The sequence below is a fragment of the Balaenoptera musculus genome, chromosome 14, assembly GCF_009873245.2.
Source record: "Balaenoptera musculus isolate JJ_BM4_2016_0621 chromosome 14, mBalMus1.pri.v3, whole genome shotgun sequence".
NCBI classification, from domain to species: domain Eukaryota; kingdom Metazoa; phylum Chordata; class Mammalia; order Artiodactyla; family Balaenopteridae; genus Balaenoptera; species Balaenoptera musculus.
In genome coordinates, this window is record NC_045798.1 from 37,724,275 (window position 1) to 37,740,071 (window position 15,797).

At 39.4% G+C, this 15,797-nt stretch overlaps 1 protein-coding gene and 1 non-coding gene across 3 annotated transcripts in view; both read left to right on the plus strand.

The window, feature by feature from the left end:
- Positions 1 to 3,519: 3,519 nt before the first annotated feature.
- On the plus strand, positions 3,520 to 3,591 carry TRNAE-UUC. The gene has a single exon. It is a non-coding gene; the product is annotated as a tRNA-Glu (tRNA).
- A 7,359-nt stretch (positions 3,592 to 10,950) lies between these two features.
- Positions 10,951 to 15,797, plus strand: part of YES1 (YES proto-oncogene 1, Src family tyrosine kinase) — a 114,991-nt gene continuing 110,144 nt past the window's right edge. For both annotated transcript variants that reach the window (XM_036822976.1, XM_036822977.1), the window contains exon 1: positions 10,951 to 11,087. The gene's annotated coding sequence lies outside the window, so the exon portion shown is untranslated. The remainder of the gene's footprint in view (positions 11,088 to 15,797) is intronic.

Consider the following 15,797-nt stretch of genomic DNA (forward strand, 5'->3'; position numbering starts at 1 on the left):
TGCTAAGGGTGTAAAAATTAAAAGTTCTCATCACAAGGAAAAGATTTGTAACTATGTGAGGTGATTTATGTTAACTAAATTATTGTGGCAATCATTTCTCAATAAACACATAAATCAAATCCTTTTTAAAAATGAGAAGATCTGGGGGCTTCCCTGGTGGTGCAGTGGTTAAGAATCCACCTGCCAATGCAGCGGACATGGGTTCAAGCCCTGGTCCAGGAAGATCCCACGTGCCACAGAGCAGCTAAGCCCGTGTGCCACAACTACTGAGCCTGCACTCTAGAGCCCGCGTGCCACAACTACTGAACCCGCGTGCCACAACTACTGAAGCCCACGCACCTAGAGAAGCCACAGCAATGAGAAGCCCGTGCACCGCAAGGAAGAGTAGCCCCCGTTCGCCGCAACTAGAGAAAGCCTGCGCGCAGCAACAAAGACCCAACGCAGCCAAAAATAAATTTTAAAAAAGTAGATAAATTTATTTTAAAAAATAATCTTTTAAAATAAAAAAAAAAAAAGAGAAGATCTGGTAGCAGCGAGCAGCAAGCTGACAGAGCTGTGACTACCAAGAACTAGAACTAAACTAAACCAACTAATCTAAACTAACTAGAACTAAACTATAACTTAGTTTTTAAATTTTTTCAGCAAAATCATTCCACCTGAAAGTATCCCACCTGATTGATGTGTTGAGGTGAAATCTATTCAAATTATGTTTAATCCCCCCAGAAATGAATCCTCTATGATTTGTTTTTAAGATGGAATGTTAGTAAATTGCATTTTCAACATGCACATTGGGTAATATTATCATATCATAGGATCCAAGGTTGAGTATGTTTTCTTTCTTCTAAAGCTTACTGACGAATTTTGTTTTTCATAAAGACCAGCGACTCATGGCTTCACTATGAGATAGGCATGGTATCTGCAGTTGGTTCTATACTTACAGCTACTTAGAATAAAAGATAGAACAGAATTTTATTATTTATTATATACCATATGTATCACCAAAACTGGCTTTTAAGTTCTTGATGACACTGGTTCATATTCTTTCAAATTGAGAAATAATCTTTACAATCATTTCTTTTCATTTCCACAGTTAGTTCATTTATAAATTCTTAAAAGGATGGAACCAGTTCAGTCCCTAAAAGTTTCCTGAGTTTTTTTCTAAATTGCTACTTTCAGCCAAACACAAGATGTTTCCTCTTTAACAAACCATCCTGATAAGCTCTCTGGGCAAATACAGGAAGCTTGGCATTTAGTTCAATCTCTCTATATGAGGGATAATGCTCTAAGTTATGAAAATGAAGGTGTTCTCACTTAACATAGGATGAATTGTTCTACCTGATCCTTACTACCATTGTATTACTTACAATATTAAATCTCACTTTGAAAAACTGTGTTCATTAAATTAATAAGTGAGAAAATGAATCACCAAAAAATGTTAATCTAATGCATAATTTATGGTATAACAAATAAATTGAACACTCCCTGTACCTCGGGTACACGAATCTCAAACACAAAAATCAGCAAATCTTTCTTCTTTTAACTCAGGTTCATAGTTGAAGTAATAATAATGGGGATTCTGTGCCTAGCTTTTGCCCAAAAGTGCTCACCCGAAAGAATACAGAAATTACTTTTCCCATTAAAAGTTCTATAAATGATGATTTCTCTTCCTTCTTCCAGGCATAATTAAAAATAACAAATTTAAATTTTTATAAAATGACTCAGAAATCTAATTTGCCAAAGACTCTAAAGAGAATGAAGACATATTCAACTTTGAAGGAGGAAACCTAATGAAAAGTTATTCATCTGTGTAATTAATAGGGCAACCAACTGTCAGACACAAGATGTGTCATTGGCTCCAGCTGTCAGTCCCACCCTGAAAAGAAGGCGCAGGGCTCCTTGGCTTTGTCCTGATCCTCCATGACTTCTCGGGGGCGGTAGGGGGGTTCTTCCCAATTACTCTTACTATTACTTTCCTTTCTGTTCAAGACAACCCTTTCCCAAAGGGCCCAGAGGGTAACAAATAGGAAAGTCCAATGTGAAATTCCTCAAGTTCTAAATACAAATGTGTTTATGGAATAGACAGAAAACCTATGGTGGGTTAACCAGTGAGAAGAAATGTTATGACAAGTAGAATTGTAAGATGGTCCCCAAGATTCCTGCTCCCCATTATACACATCCCCCTTGAGTGTGGATGTGACTTGTGACTATGGTAAGATAGTTACTCCCATGATTATATTACATCACATGGCAGAAGGATTTTGCAGATATAATTAAGTTCCCTCATCAGTTGATGTTGAGTTAATCAAAAGGGGACTCTTCCTGGGTGGGCCTGACCTAATCAGATAGACACTTCCTTTGGGAAGAGATTCAGAGGATGAGAGAGATTCTTCTACTGATCTCACAGGAGCAAACTGCCATGCTGGGGAGAGGACCACATGGCAGGGAAGGCAGGTTACCTCTAGGATATGAGAAGGTTGCCCAGTTGGCCAACAGCAAGTAGCAAATTAATCAAACCCAAAGAGGGGGTCATGGGAACCTTCGATTTATAGCCTTTAGGTCAGAAGCACAGGTGACAACCTGGACTTGCCACTGGCATCTAAAAGGAGGTGGGGGAGGGAATTCCCCAGTGGTCCAGTGGGTAGGACTTTGCACTTTCACTGCCAAGGGCCTGGGTTCGATCCTTCGTGGGGGAAACAAGATCCCCCAAGCCATGTGGTGTGGCCAAAAAAAAGGGGGGGATGGGGGAGAAGTCTTGTAGGACTGAGCCCTTAACCTGTGGGGTCTGACTCTATCCCCAGGTAGATAGTGTCAGAATGGAGTTAAATTGTAGGATACCCAGCTAGTGTCACAGAGAGTTGCTTGGTGGGAAGAAACCCACACATCGGGTGTCAGAACTGTTGTGAGTTTGCTAGTAAAGTGAGAGTAAAAGAGACACAGGAGGAAGAACTGAGTTTCCTAACTCAGCTCCTTACCCACAGAAAGTGTAAGATTATAAATTTGTGTTGTTTAAGCTGCTAAGTTTGTGGTAATTTGTTATGCAGCAACAGAAAACTAATACACTCTAATCCTTATAATAATCCATGTACTATTAATATTCCCACTTTACAGACAAGAAAAATGAGGCACAGAAAGATTAATAACTTGCCCAAGGTTACACAAGTGGTAGTGGGATTTAAATTTCAGCAGTCTGGAATGAGAGCCTACCCACATCCACCCACATCACTCATCACCCTGATCAAAATCTCCGGGTCTTTATCTACCAAGACCCCCTCCAGTGGATGCCTCGAGGCTCAAATGCTACAAAACAAAGTCCCAAAAAAACAAACTCCCAAAAAGTTATAAATAAAATCAAAAGACACTCCATAGAGTGGTAGGAGACGGAAATACCTGTAATTAATATAACTTACCAATGATTAGTATCTAGAACATATTAAGAAATTCTACAAATCAAAAGCAAAAAAAACAAAAAAAGAGAGAGAGAGAGACAAATAATCCAATAGAAAAATGAACAGAGGGAATTCCCTGGTGGTCCAGTGGTTAGGACTCGGCGCTTTCACTGCCGTGACCCAGGTTCAATCCCTGGTCAGGGAACTAACATCCCACAAGCCGCGGGGCATGACCACAAAAAAAAAAAAAAAAAAGATAGAAAAAGAAAAAAAAATGAACAGGCAATTGGCAGAAAGGGAAAGTCAAATAGACAATGAACATATGACATGGTGCTGGGCCTTGCTACTACTCACACAAATTTCAACAATGATGAAGACCTAAGTATTGGTAAGAATGTGAAACAAGGACTCTCATGTTCTGCCTGAGGGAGTATAATTCCTACAACCACTTTGGAGAGTGATTTTGGAACATCTCGTAAAACTGAATATAAGAATGTCTTCTGAACCAGAAATTCCACTTTAACGTATATAGAGAAACTCTAGCCTATGTGCCTAAGAAGAAATATGAAAGAACATTCACTTCAGTCCGATTTGTATTAAGAAAGAAAATTAAGTGTCCACCATCAGAACGGTAAGTAATTAAGCAGTAAACACACAGTTTTTCCATCTCTAAATATGCTCTATCTCTCCATTTATTTAGGTCTTCTTCAGTTTTTTCAATAAAGTTTGCATTTGGTCCTGTAATCTAAGTTTAACTGATACCAGTCTTTTATGCCATGATATCTTTCTTTTAAATTGAAGTATAGCTGATTTACAATGTTGTGTTAATTTCTGCTGTATAGCAAAGTGACTCAGTTATACATATATATATACATTCTTTTTTATATTCTTTTCCATTATGGTTTATCCCAGGACATTGAATACAGTTCCCTGTGCTATACAGTTGGACCTTGTCCATCCATTCTATATGTAATAGTTTGCATCTACTAACCCCAAACTCCAGTCCATCCCTCCCCTCCCCTTGGCAATCACAAGTCTGTTCTCTATATGCCATGATATCTTTTTTCTTTTTCTTTTTTTTTTTGGAGTAAAATTGCTTTACAATGTTGTGTTACTTTCTACTGTACAATGAAGTGAATCAGCTATATGTATACCTATATCCCCTCTCTCGGATCTCCCTCCCACACCCCCATCCCACTCATCTAGGTCATCACAGAGCACTGAGCTGAGCTCCCTATGCTATAACAGCAGGTTCCCACTAGCTATTTTACACATGGTAGTGTATTTTTGTCAAACCTAATCTCCCAATTCATCCCACCCTCCCCTCCCCACCCTGTGTCCACATGTCCGTTCTCTACGTCTACATCTCTATTCCTGCCCTACAAATACGTTCATCTGTACCATCTTTCTAGATTCCACATATATGCGTTAATATATGATATTTGTTTTTCTCTTTCTGGCTTACTTCACTCTGTATGACAGACTCTAGGTCCATCCACATCTCTACAAATGACCCAGTTTCATTCCTTTTTATGGCTGAGTAATATTCCATTGTACATGGTATCTTAATTCTTAAATTTTAAATGTTGGTTTATCTCTTGATGAACTGAGTTATATGTCCAAGTAATTTCTTTTTAATACAACTGTTTTACCAGGATTTTTGCATGTATAATAACATCTTCCTTTAATCTTCCCAAACAAACAGCAATCTGGCCAAGCATAAAATTCTCTAACTGCACACTTTTCTCTACAAGGAGTGTTGGCAATGATCTGTTTTCTTCTGGTGCTCGTAGAGGTCTAAGCCTATGTTTTGCTCCCTTTAAACAACCTGTTTTTATCTGCCTGTACAGTATTGCTTCTCGATCCATGTTGAAAGGGTAAAATTGCTCTGAAGCACTGGCCGTGAAGAGGTGCTGTGGCTCTGTTAGGAGAGCACACAGGTCCTGGAACCAAAGAGCGGAAGTAGTTCCTGTCCCTGCAATGTTAGGCTCTCCTGGACCACAGGAACACTTCTCCTAGGAAACCAAGCAAGAGTTCCACTGAACCTAAAGCTTTGACTGCATTTGGGGCTTCTCCTGCTAGTGGATCAGAAAGCAGAGTGGAGTTACTCTGCTGGTGGAGTTAATTGACCCAGAGAGCAAGAGGAAATAAGATTGCTGCTACATAATCAAGGCGGGGAAGAATATGTCTGGAACTCAGGGATTCACCAGGCTACCACTTGTTTCCATATACAACAACCATGCCTGGCAAGAACACAGGAGCTAACGGCTCAGACCCCTCCAGGTAAAGGTCTGGATTTCCCCCTGGGCAAACAACCTAGACCAGCAGAAAGATGAGCCACAGGTGAGGGGAATCTAGAATAGGTAGCAGGTGAGAAAGGTGGTGAATGTTTGTTGCAGTTTGGGGACTAACTACAGCAGAGGAAGCTACAGTATGAGCTTCCAACCAGCCTGTATAAGTCTATCTTTTAGAAATTTTGACTGGCCAGCCTAGAGCAAGCTTGAACCCATGACTGACAGGGGATGGTGCACAGATATACCCCAGGCTCCTTGCCCTTCATTCTATACCATCTCTCAGTTCCCCAGGCTGGAGTAACCACATTTATCAACTTAATTTTCTTCTGTTTCACGGCCCCACCCACCACCAGTATTTCCTGGAATTATTTTCCACATCCACCACTTACCTGTCCCAGTTCTTCTTCTGGAGAAATTCACACGAAGACACTTGAGCAGATTTACTATGAAGCTCATGAAGCATCAGCATCAGAACTCCCTACTTTCATGGATGATGTTGGGGTTTTTCTGGAGTAATGAATACTCCAACTTTGTATAACTTCACAAAACCTGGATCCACTCCTGATTATTTGATATTCCATATATACTATTCATTTGTTTGTTTATTATTATTTGTCTTCCTTCACTACAGTTTAAGCACCAATCAGGCAGGAATTTTAGCTCATTTGTTCACTGCTGAATCCCTAGTACCTTTATCAGTGCCGAGCACATAGTAGATGCTAATAATTTTTGTGGAATAGATAAGTGAGTAAGCCCCAAATGAACCGAACCCTTTCCTGTTTCTATCTCACTGCATCTGCTCTTTCCTCTAATTAGAATCCCTTCTGCTCCCCCCGCAGCTACTCACTCAAGACCCATCTCATATGTCCAAGAGTTGCGTGGGTGGAAATGCAGACATGAATTTAGGGAAGGATTTGTATCTGCCCCAAATGCTTAGTTCTCTCTCCAGGTATGATTTCCCCTATGTATCTATTTTAATTTTTCATTAAAAAATTTTCAAACAGACGGAAAATAGAAACAGCACAATAACCATATATCCGCCATTTAAATACAGCTGTTAATCTTTTGCCATATCACTTCACCAATATATATTTTTATTTAAATGTATATATTTAAATATAGAATTAATGTAAAACAACTTACTACATCTCATGATCTGTGGATCAGCTGGGTGTTTCCTCCCCTGGTCTCACCCGAGCTCACTCCCGAAGAACTCACTCACCTAGAAGGTCGGCCAGGCTCCCAAAGGTTCAAGGAGGACTCGTTCCCAGGTGCAGCGGTTGGTGCTGGCTGTTGGCTGAGCCCCTCAGTTCTCCTCCAGGACAGTCTCAGGGTTAGTATCAGTAGCAGAAGGGGAAAGCTGCAAGGCTCACAGAACGTCACATCTACCATAGTCCTTTCTTAATCCGTTTTATTGAGGTACAATTTATGTACTGTAAAATCCACTCATTATAAGTGGACGTTTCAATGATTTTTAGTAAACTTACACAGTTGCGCAAACCATCACCACAATCCAGTTTTAGAACACTTTTTCCACCCCCAAAAGCTCCCTTATGACCATATGCAGTAAATCTTCATTTCTATCCTCGGCCCATGACAACGACTAATCTACCCAACGTCTCTCTAGATTTGCCTTTTCTGGACATTTCATATCGATAGAATCATGCAATATGTGGTCTTATGCATCTAGCCTTTTTTCCTTAGCATAAGGTTTTTGATGTTCATCCATGTTATAACATGTATCAATAGTTTTTTCTTTTATGGCTGAGTAATATTCCATTGTATGGATAGATCACATTTTGTTTATCCACTTATCAGTTGATGGACATTTAGATTGTTTCCAGTTTTTGGCTTTTGTTAATAATGCTGCTATGAACATTGACATACAAGTCCTTGTGTGGATATATATTTTCTCTTGGGTGGAAGACACCCAGGAGAGGAATTGCTGGATCACAGAGCAAATTTACATTTAACTTGTTAACTGTTTCCAAAGTGGCTGCACTTTTACATGCCTAAAAATAATCACTCTTGATCTAGTTTCTGTACCTTCTCCCATCTCTTTTAATTATTTATTTATTTATTTTGGCCACGCTGCACAGCTTGCTGGATCTTAGTTCCCTGACCAGGGATTGAACCAAGGCCCTCAGCAGTGAAAGTGCGGAGTCCTAACCACTGGACCTCCAGGGAATTCCCTCTCCCATCTCTTTTAATCTAGAACTGACTCTATCTCCCCAATTATTTTCATTGTACAAACTCCCACATTCTATCTTTGACTTTGTTTCTTCATGATGTTGTTTAATTTCTCTATCCCTTCTACTTCCAGGAACTGGAAGTAAGACCTACAGACTTGATTACATTCAAGTTAACATACTTGCCAAGTGGTAATATGTACATCATATTGCATCTCATCAAGAGGCACGTAATGCCTGATTGTCCTACTATTACTGATTGTAAAATTGATCACTGGGTTGCAGTGGTGAAAGCCAGATCTCTCCATTTTAGGTATTTTTGCCCTTGGCAGTTAGCAAGTAATCCGTAGGGTAATTCTATGCCTATTGCCAAAAAAATTAAGTGGGAGTGGGTGTTTTAGATAACTTACAAATATTAAGACACAAGCTGACAATTAAAATTTTTAATGTAATTTTTAAGGAACAATATGTATACTTAGCATCTGGAATTAATTAAGCAATATAGTCAAGTACTCATTTGGCCATGAGTTTTCTGGGAACCAAAACAATAAAGCAAAGATATTTCGTATGAAGTCTCACTTCCAAATAGAATAAGGCACATGAATTCTTCCATAAAGGTGAACTAGACTCCAGCAGGAATGTCTCAAAGGGATCCTTATATAAATACATTGAATAATATAATGGATAATTATTCATATACTATAAAAGCCTGGACATTTGTATACCTTGACTGAAGAACCAGCCTTCTGTATCTGAAAAGGAAGTTTTCCTCCATTGGGACTTCCCCGGTGGTCCAGTGGTTAGGACTCCGTGCTTTCACTGCCGAGGGTACAGGTTCAATCCCTGGTTGGGGAATTAAGATCTCACAAGCCATGGGGTGAGGCCAAAAAAAAAAGTCTTCCCCCCTCAAACATCCAATTTTGTGAAACAGACCTTAAACAGTGAGAAAAAGGGACACCTGTCATTTCTGCAAGAGCAATTAAAGCAGCCCTAGAAATTAGTAAAATGACAGATTAGCCTAACAGCATTGTTTTGTTACTCCTATAAAGATATTTTTAAAGGAACTGTGATTACACACACACACTCACACACACACACACACACACACACACACACACACAGACTCAAGAACATTATCCTCTGATTACCTAAGATAATACAGTCCAATAACTTGGAGACCCTGGAAGAACAGATAAACACAATTCCCACAAATCTTTTTTCATATTCTTCCTTTCTCTTTCTCTCTCTTATCAGATGTCACAAGCAAACTCTGGCAAGGGCTGAACTGCAATCAATTCGTAGTGACAAATAACTAAAATGCCAGTCTTCTGTGTTGTTGAATGGAGGAAAATACATATGCTTTAGATCCCAGACGTGCAGATGGCACAGTTGAAAGTGTTGGGAAAATTTAGGAACCTGATTCACATTCTTGCCAGAGACAGAGCAGCCTACATTCCTAGGGAAGCTACCAGAAACCATGTATTTTTTTCTCAAAATACAGCTTTGGATTGTAAAGAAAAAAATGTTGCTTGCCATTCCAGTTCTACAGGGATCAAGCCATTAGTCACTGCAGTCACCCACAGACAGTGCATCCTGAGGGGAATTCAGGATGGAGAAAAACAGGAAGCTTTCTGCGCTTTGAATATACCGGTCCCTAGATAAGATACTTAGATAAGGAAAAATTTCAATGACCCCAGATTCTTGCATCTTCCCATACTTAGAAAAACACTAAAAGCATTAATTTGAGATGTCTGCTCTTTGGGATTAGCAGTCATCTTTTTATGCTTGACTATATGTTTTTCGCAGCAAAAAAATTCATCTGTAACCTGGCTCCTCCCTCACCTCTTCAGAGAAGTTCCTCAGAGCTACTTGAGAGCCTGTGTCCCGAGCTATAGTCCTCAGTAAGGTCCCTGAATAAAACTTAATTCACAACTTTTGCATCATGTGTTCTTATTTCAGTCAACAGGATCTACTCATAAACTCAAAAAAAAAGTGCTTTGTTGATAAATCTGTATCATAAAACATAGAAGAAATTGCTTTGTCTTTTTATTTTTTTATTTATTTTATTTTTGGCTGCGTTGGGTGCTGCAAGCAGGCTTTTCTCTAGTTGCAAGTAGGCTTTTCTCTAGTTGCGGGAGAGAGGGGGCTACTCTTGGTTGTGGTGTGCAGGGTTTTCATTGCCACGGCTTCTCTTGTTGTGGAGCACGGGCTTTAAAGCGCAGGCTCAGTCGTTGTAGCGCACAGGTTTAGTTGCTCCGGGGCATGTGGGATCTTCCCGGACCAGGGATCAAACACCTGTGCCCTGCATTGGCAGGCGAATTCTTAACCACTGTGCCACCAGGGAAGCCCAGTCTTGTCTTTTAATTTTAAAATGTTTAATGTCTTTGGACTACAGAAAACAGTTTGAATTCCAACTCTTGTATCTAATAATTAAGTAGCCCTGGACAAGTTACTAATGTTTCAAAGTTTCTCCTTCCACATCAGGAACAAGACCTATCAGAGTTGTTTTGAGGAAAGAAAATAATGTAAATAAAAGTACTGAGAACAGTGTAGGCACTTCATGGACATAGCAGCTACTACTGCGACTGAACGTGCTCAAGGTTCAGCTGCCCCTCTGTGCAGCCCTCCTCCACCTCCCCCCAGCTCCTTTCCCAGGCTGACTGACGCACGCGCAGTGGGAAGGAACACAGAAGGAAGGACAGTGGTTCTTTGTTAATAGTTAAGCAAGCCTGTTAACATAAATTCTCTTAAAAGCTGGTCTGGAGAAAGGCTTAGGCCTGAGGGTAGAGTGCAGCTTCCGACCGCTTTCCCCCTACATAGCTGCCCGTTTCACCTGCAAATCCAAGGGTAGATGGAACTACTGCGACGCCAGGAAAGGCCAGTTGGAAACGCCTGCATTCCAGGTGCCAGAGCAACCTGCAGAACAGCACGAGATCCATCACTTTCAGCTGCCCCTGGCCCCGCTCCTGACCTTCGCCTTTTAGCCTGGGGCTCGGGCAGGAACTCCTACAGTAGGAAGTGAAGCAGGAAGGGTGAGCTCAAGCACGTAACCCCACCCGCTAGGAAAACCTGCCTCATTGGGATCCGAGGCTCACGCTCAAACTGGTCGCGCCTCATCCCAGGAATGGGTGGGACCCGGCTGTGCCTGATTCTCCAACACCGGCCAGGGTGGCGAGGAAGCGGAGGTTTCCTGTCTGGGAGAGGCGGTGGAAGTCTAGGTAGGTGGAGAAGAGATTTATCCAAGTGGTCCCTCTGACCATTAAATCATTTCTGAGGGCCTCACGGCCCCCAGGTTCTCAGTATATCTGTGTCCTAGTGGGTTTATCACAATGATTTGGTAGTGGAATGTGTTAAGTCTTTGGGAACGGAAATAATTAGTACAGTTCTCTCCAAGGTTGAGTCTTGTTTTATGAACACAAACACTGTGGTAAAGGTTTCCATTCCTCAAGGAGAGTACCAATGGCATTTGGGGAGGGATGATATTTGGTTGTGCTGGAATCCATACTTGACAGAGCATTTAGCATCCCTCATCCCAAGACACTAAATGCCAGTTGTACCTCCCATGCATTGTGACAACCATAAAGGGCCGCCGTATGGTTCCAAATGTCCCTTGGAGGGAACCCCACACCTGTTTGAGTCGTTGGCTGATGGTCAGATGGTCTTGCTGATAACAGTTAATCAACAGTTATCATTCCTTCTTTTAACCCATTAGTTTGTGATAAACAAGCCAAATGCTTCCATGATATTTGTCTACTTGTCAGAGAGAATAAATTCCATTCATATAATAGTTTTACATATTTAGATAAGGTAAGGCACTTAGTGTAGTGCTTAGTAAATTATGAGTACTCAACAAATAGCTACAATTTTCAGCTTTTTTATTATTAAACATTAGTTAAAAGGAAAATCAAAAGAAGCAGTATTTTATACCATTTTGAACTTTAATTTCACCTGAGAGGAATTATAGTACCTTTTCCGGTTCCTACATTAGTACTCTGTTCTCCCCAAGACTCAATTTCCTTACCTGTAAGTGAGGATGATAGTATTGACACTATGGAGTTGTTATGAGGCTTGAATGAGACCGTGTTTGTGAAGTATTGGTGAATCATAGCAACTAAACAGATTTTTTTTTTTTTTGGTTATTTTAACAGATTAAGGAGAAAAAATGGGGTGGGGGGGAGGGCAGAGGAGGGAGACCTCAGGTAGCTTCCAAAATCTCTATGTAATCTACTTCCAAACATTAATGAGTACCTGGGAATCTTGTTAAAATGCAGATTCTTTTTTTTTTTTTCACGTTCCAATTTTTTTAATTACTAGATTCAAGACATAAAATTTTCTTAATAGAGTCAGAAAAATAACAGGAAAAAGAACTTCAAGATTCTTTTAGCTCTTCTAGTTCCTTTGCCTTTCCATGTGAATTTTAGAATAAACTTATCTACCAAAGAAAAAGTCTTGCTGGAATTTTGATAGGAACTGTATTAATTTGGAAGAATTGACATCCTTGATGATTCTTTCAGCCCATGAGAATGGTACATCTCTTATTTAGATCTTTGATTTCTTTCATCAGGATTTTCATCCTATTAGTCCCATTCCTGTTTTATTCAATTTATATACAATTTTTTTTGAGCAATTGTAAATTGTGTTGTTTTAATTTCAGCTTCTACATGATCATTGTTAGTATATTTGGGTTTTTATGTTAATCTTATATTCTGTGACCTTGTTGAATTCACTTATTAGTCCTAGGAATTATTTTTTGGATTTACGTAAGCTTTTCTATATAAAGAATCATGTCATGTAAATAAGGATAGTTTATTTCTTCCTTTTTAAAAAAAATTTTTAAATTTTATTTTATTTTTTTATATAGCAAATTTTATTAGTCATCCATTTTATACACATCAGTGTATACATGTCAATCCCAATCGCCCAATTCATCCCACCACCCCCCCCACCACTTTCCCCCCTTGGTGTCCATACATTTGTTCTCTACATCTGTCTCTTTATTTCTGCCCTGAAAACCAGTTCATCTGTACTATTTTTCTAGGTTCCACATATATGCGTTAATATACGATATTGTTTTTCTCTTTCTGACTTACCTCACTCTGTATGACAGTCTCTAGGTCCATCCACATCTCTACAAATGACCCAGCTTCGTTCCTTTTTATGGCTGAGTAATATTCCATTGTATATATGTACCACAACTTCTTTATCCATCGATAAAGAAGATGGGCATTTAGGTTGCTTCCATGATCTGGCTATTGTAAATAGTGCTGCAATGAACATTGGGGTGCATGTGTCTTTTTGAATTATGGTTTTCTCTGGGTATATGCCCAGTAGTGGGATTGCTGGGTCATATGGTAATTCTATTTTTAGTTTTTTAAGGAACCTCCATACTGTTCTCCATAGTGGCTGTATCAATTTACATTCCCACCAACAGTGCAAGAGGGTTCCCTTTTCTCCACACCCTCTGCAGCATTTGTTGTTTGTAGATTTTCTGATGATGCCCATTCTAACTGGTGTGAGGTGATACTCATTGTAGTTTTGATTTGCATTTCTCTAATAATTAGTGATGTTGAGCAGCTTTTCATGTGCTTCTTAGCCATTTGTATGTCTTCTTTGGAGAAATGTCTATTTAGGTCTTCTGCCCATTTTTTGATTGGGTTGTTTGTTTTTTTAATATTGAGCTACATGAGCTGTTTATATATTTTGGAGATTAATCCTTTGTCCATTGATTTGTTAGCAAATATTTTCTCCCATTCTGAGGGTTGTCTTTTTGTCTTGTTTGTAGTTTCCTTTCCTTAGCAAAAGCTTTTAAGTTTCATTAGGTCCCATTTGTTTATTTTTGTTTTTATTTCCATTACTCTAGGAGGTGGATCAAAAAAGATCTTGCTGTGATTTATGTCAAAGAGTGTTCTTCCTATGTTTTCCTCTAAGAGTTTTATAGTGTCCAGTCTTACATTTAGGTCTCTAATCCATTTTGAGTTTATGTTTGTGTATGGGGTTAGGGAGTGTTCTAATTTCATTCTTTTACATGTAGCTGTCCAGTTTTCCCAGCACCACTTATTGAAGAGACTGTCTTTTCTCCATTGTATATCCTTGCCTCCTTTGTCATAGTTGACCATAGGTGCATAGGTTTATCTCTGGGCTTTCTATCCTGTTCCATTGATCTATATTTCTGTTTGTGTCCCAGTACCATATTGTCTTGATTACTGTAGCTTTGTAGTATAGTCTGAAGTCAGGGAGTCTGATTCCTCCAGCTCTGTTTTTTTCCCTCAAGACTGCTTTGGCTATTCAGGATCTTTTGTGTCTCCATACAAGTTTTAAGATTTTTTGTTCTAGTTCTGTAAAAAATGTCATTGGTAATTTGATAGGGATTGCATTGAATCTGTAGATAGCTTTGCAGGGTAGTCATTTTCACAATATTGATTCTTCCAATCCAAGAACATGGTATATCTCTCCACCTTTTTTGTATTGTCTTTAATTTCTTTCATCAGTGTCATAGTTTTTTGCATACAGGTCTTTTGTTTCCCTAGGTAGGTTTATTCCTAGGTATTTTATTCTTTTTGTTGCAGTGGTAAATGGGAGTGTTTCCTTAATTTCTCTTTCAGATTTTTCATCATTAGTGTATAGGAATGCAAGAGATTTTTGTGCATTAGTTTTGTATCCTGCAACTTTACCAAATTCATAAAATGCAGATTCTGATTCAACAGGTGAGGGAGGGGGAGGGGCCCTGAGATTCTGCATCTAACAAGCTCCCAGGAAGAGATTTGTGAGCCAGGACCGATCTGGGTTTGCATGTGATTCAATCAATAATTGTGTGATAAATTATCTCTGAGATTCAGTTCCATATCTGTGAAATGGTCACAATAATACACACCTTACATAATATAAGCATTATAATTACACAATATAACATATCTACAAAGCAATTGTCATTATTTCACAAGTTTAGGATTTATTTTAATGCCCTGGCAGCTCTGAGCCAAGAAAAAATAAGCATAATTATTGCTTTTACACATGGCAGGCAGAGTACATGTTTAGAGTCAGACAGACCTTGGTTCAGGTCCCACTTTCCTGCTTTTCACCCATCTTGCCTGACGCAGGTTACTCTGTTCCTCCAAACTTTAGTTTCTTTATCTGTAAAATAGAACTGGTAACTACCCTGTATTCACAGTATACGGATTAAATGAGCTATAGCTCATGTAAAAGACTTAGCACATATATTTAGCAGAGCATGCATTCTATGCTTAAAAACTGATAGTTATTATTACACCAGGTAATCTAGGCTGTTTCCAGACTGTCTAAAATGTTGTTACTGTATAAAATGGAATCCTCTGCCAGAAACACTTTGGGTAGAAAATTTACTCATGGGATTAGAAAGATGCCTACTTCTTCTTAGGATTTTTATCATCATCTTACTATTTGTGTTGAGGATGGTCAGACACACTTTCGAAAAGCAGCAATATTGAGGGGTCAAATATACTTAAAAAGGAAAATGATCACTTTTAATTTGATCTACAATATCTACCTCAGGAATTCCCTGGTGGTCCAGCGGTTAGGGCTTGGTGCTTTCACTGTCAAGGGCCCGGGTTCAATCCCTGGTCGGGGAACTGAGATCCCACAAGCCCCGCAGCGCAGCCAAAAAAATAAAATAAAATATCTACCGCAAACTGAAATAAGTAACAAATGGCGTAAGTGGATTAAAGTGCCAATTTCTTAATTTTTTCAGAAACCTAGCCCTTTAAATCTACATGAAAATATACAGCGTTGTTAGCTCATGACAATAAATCCACTTGGCCAGATGGTTTCCATTTGGTTCAAGCAAGTATTCCGAGTAACGGGCCCTAGGAAAGCGGTCTCTCCACCCCACGCTTCCTGTGGTTGAGGCTTAGAGGGGGCCAGTGCTCATCCCAGTGGCCAAATTTCCTAAAGTT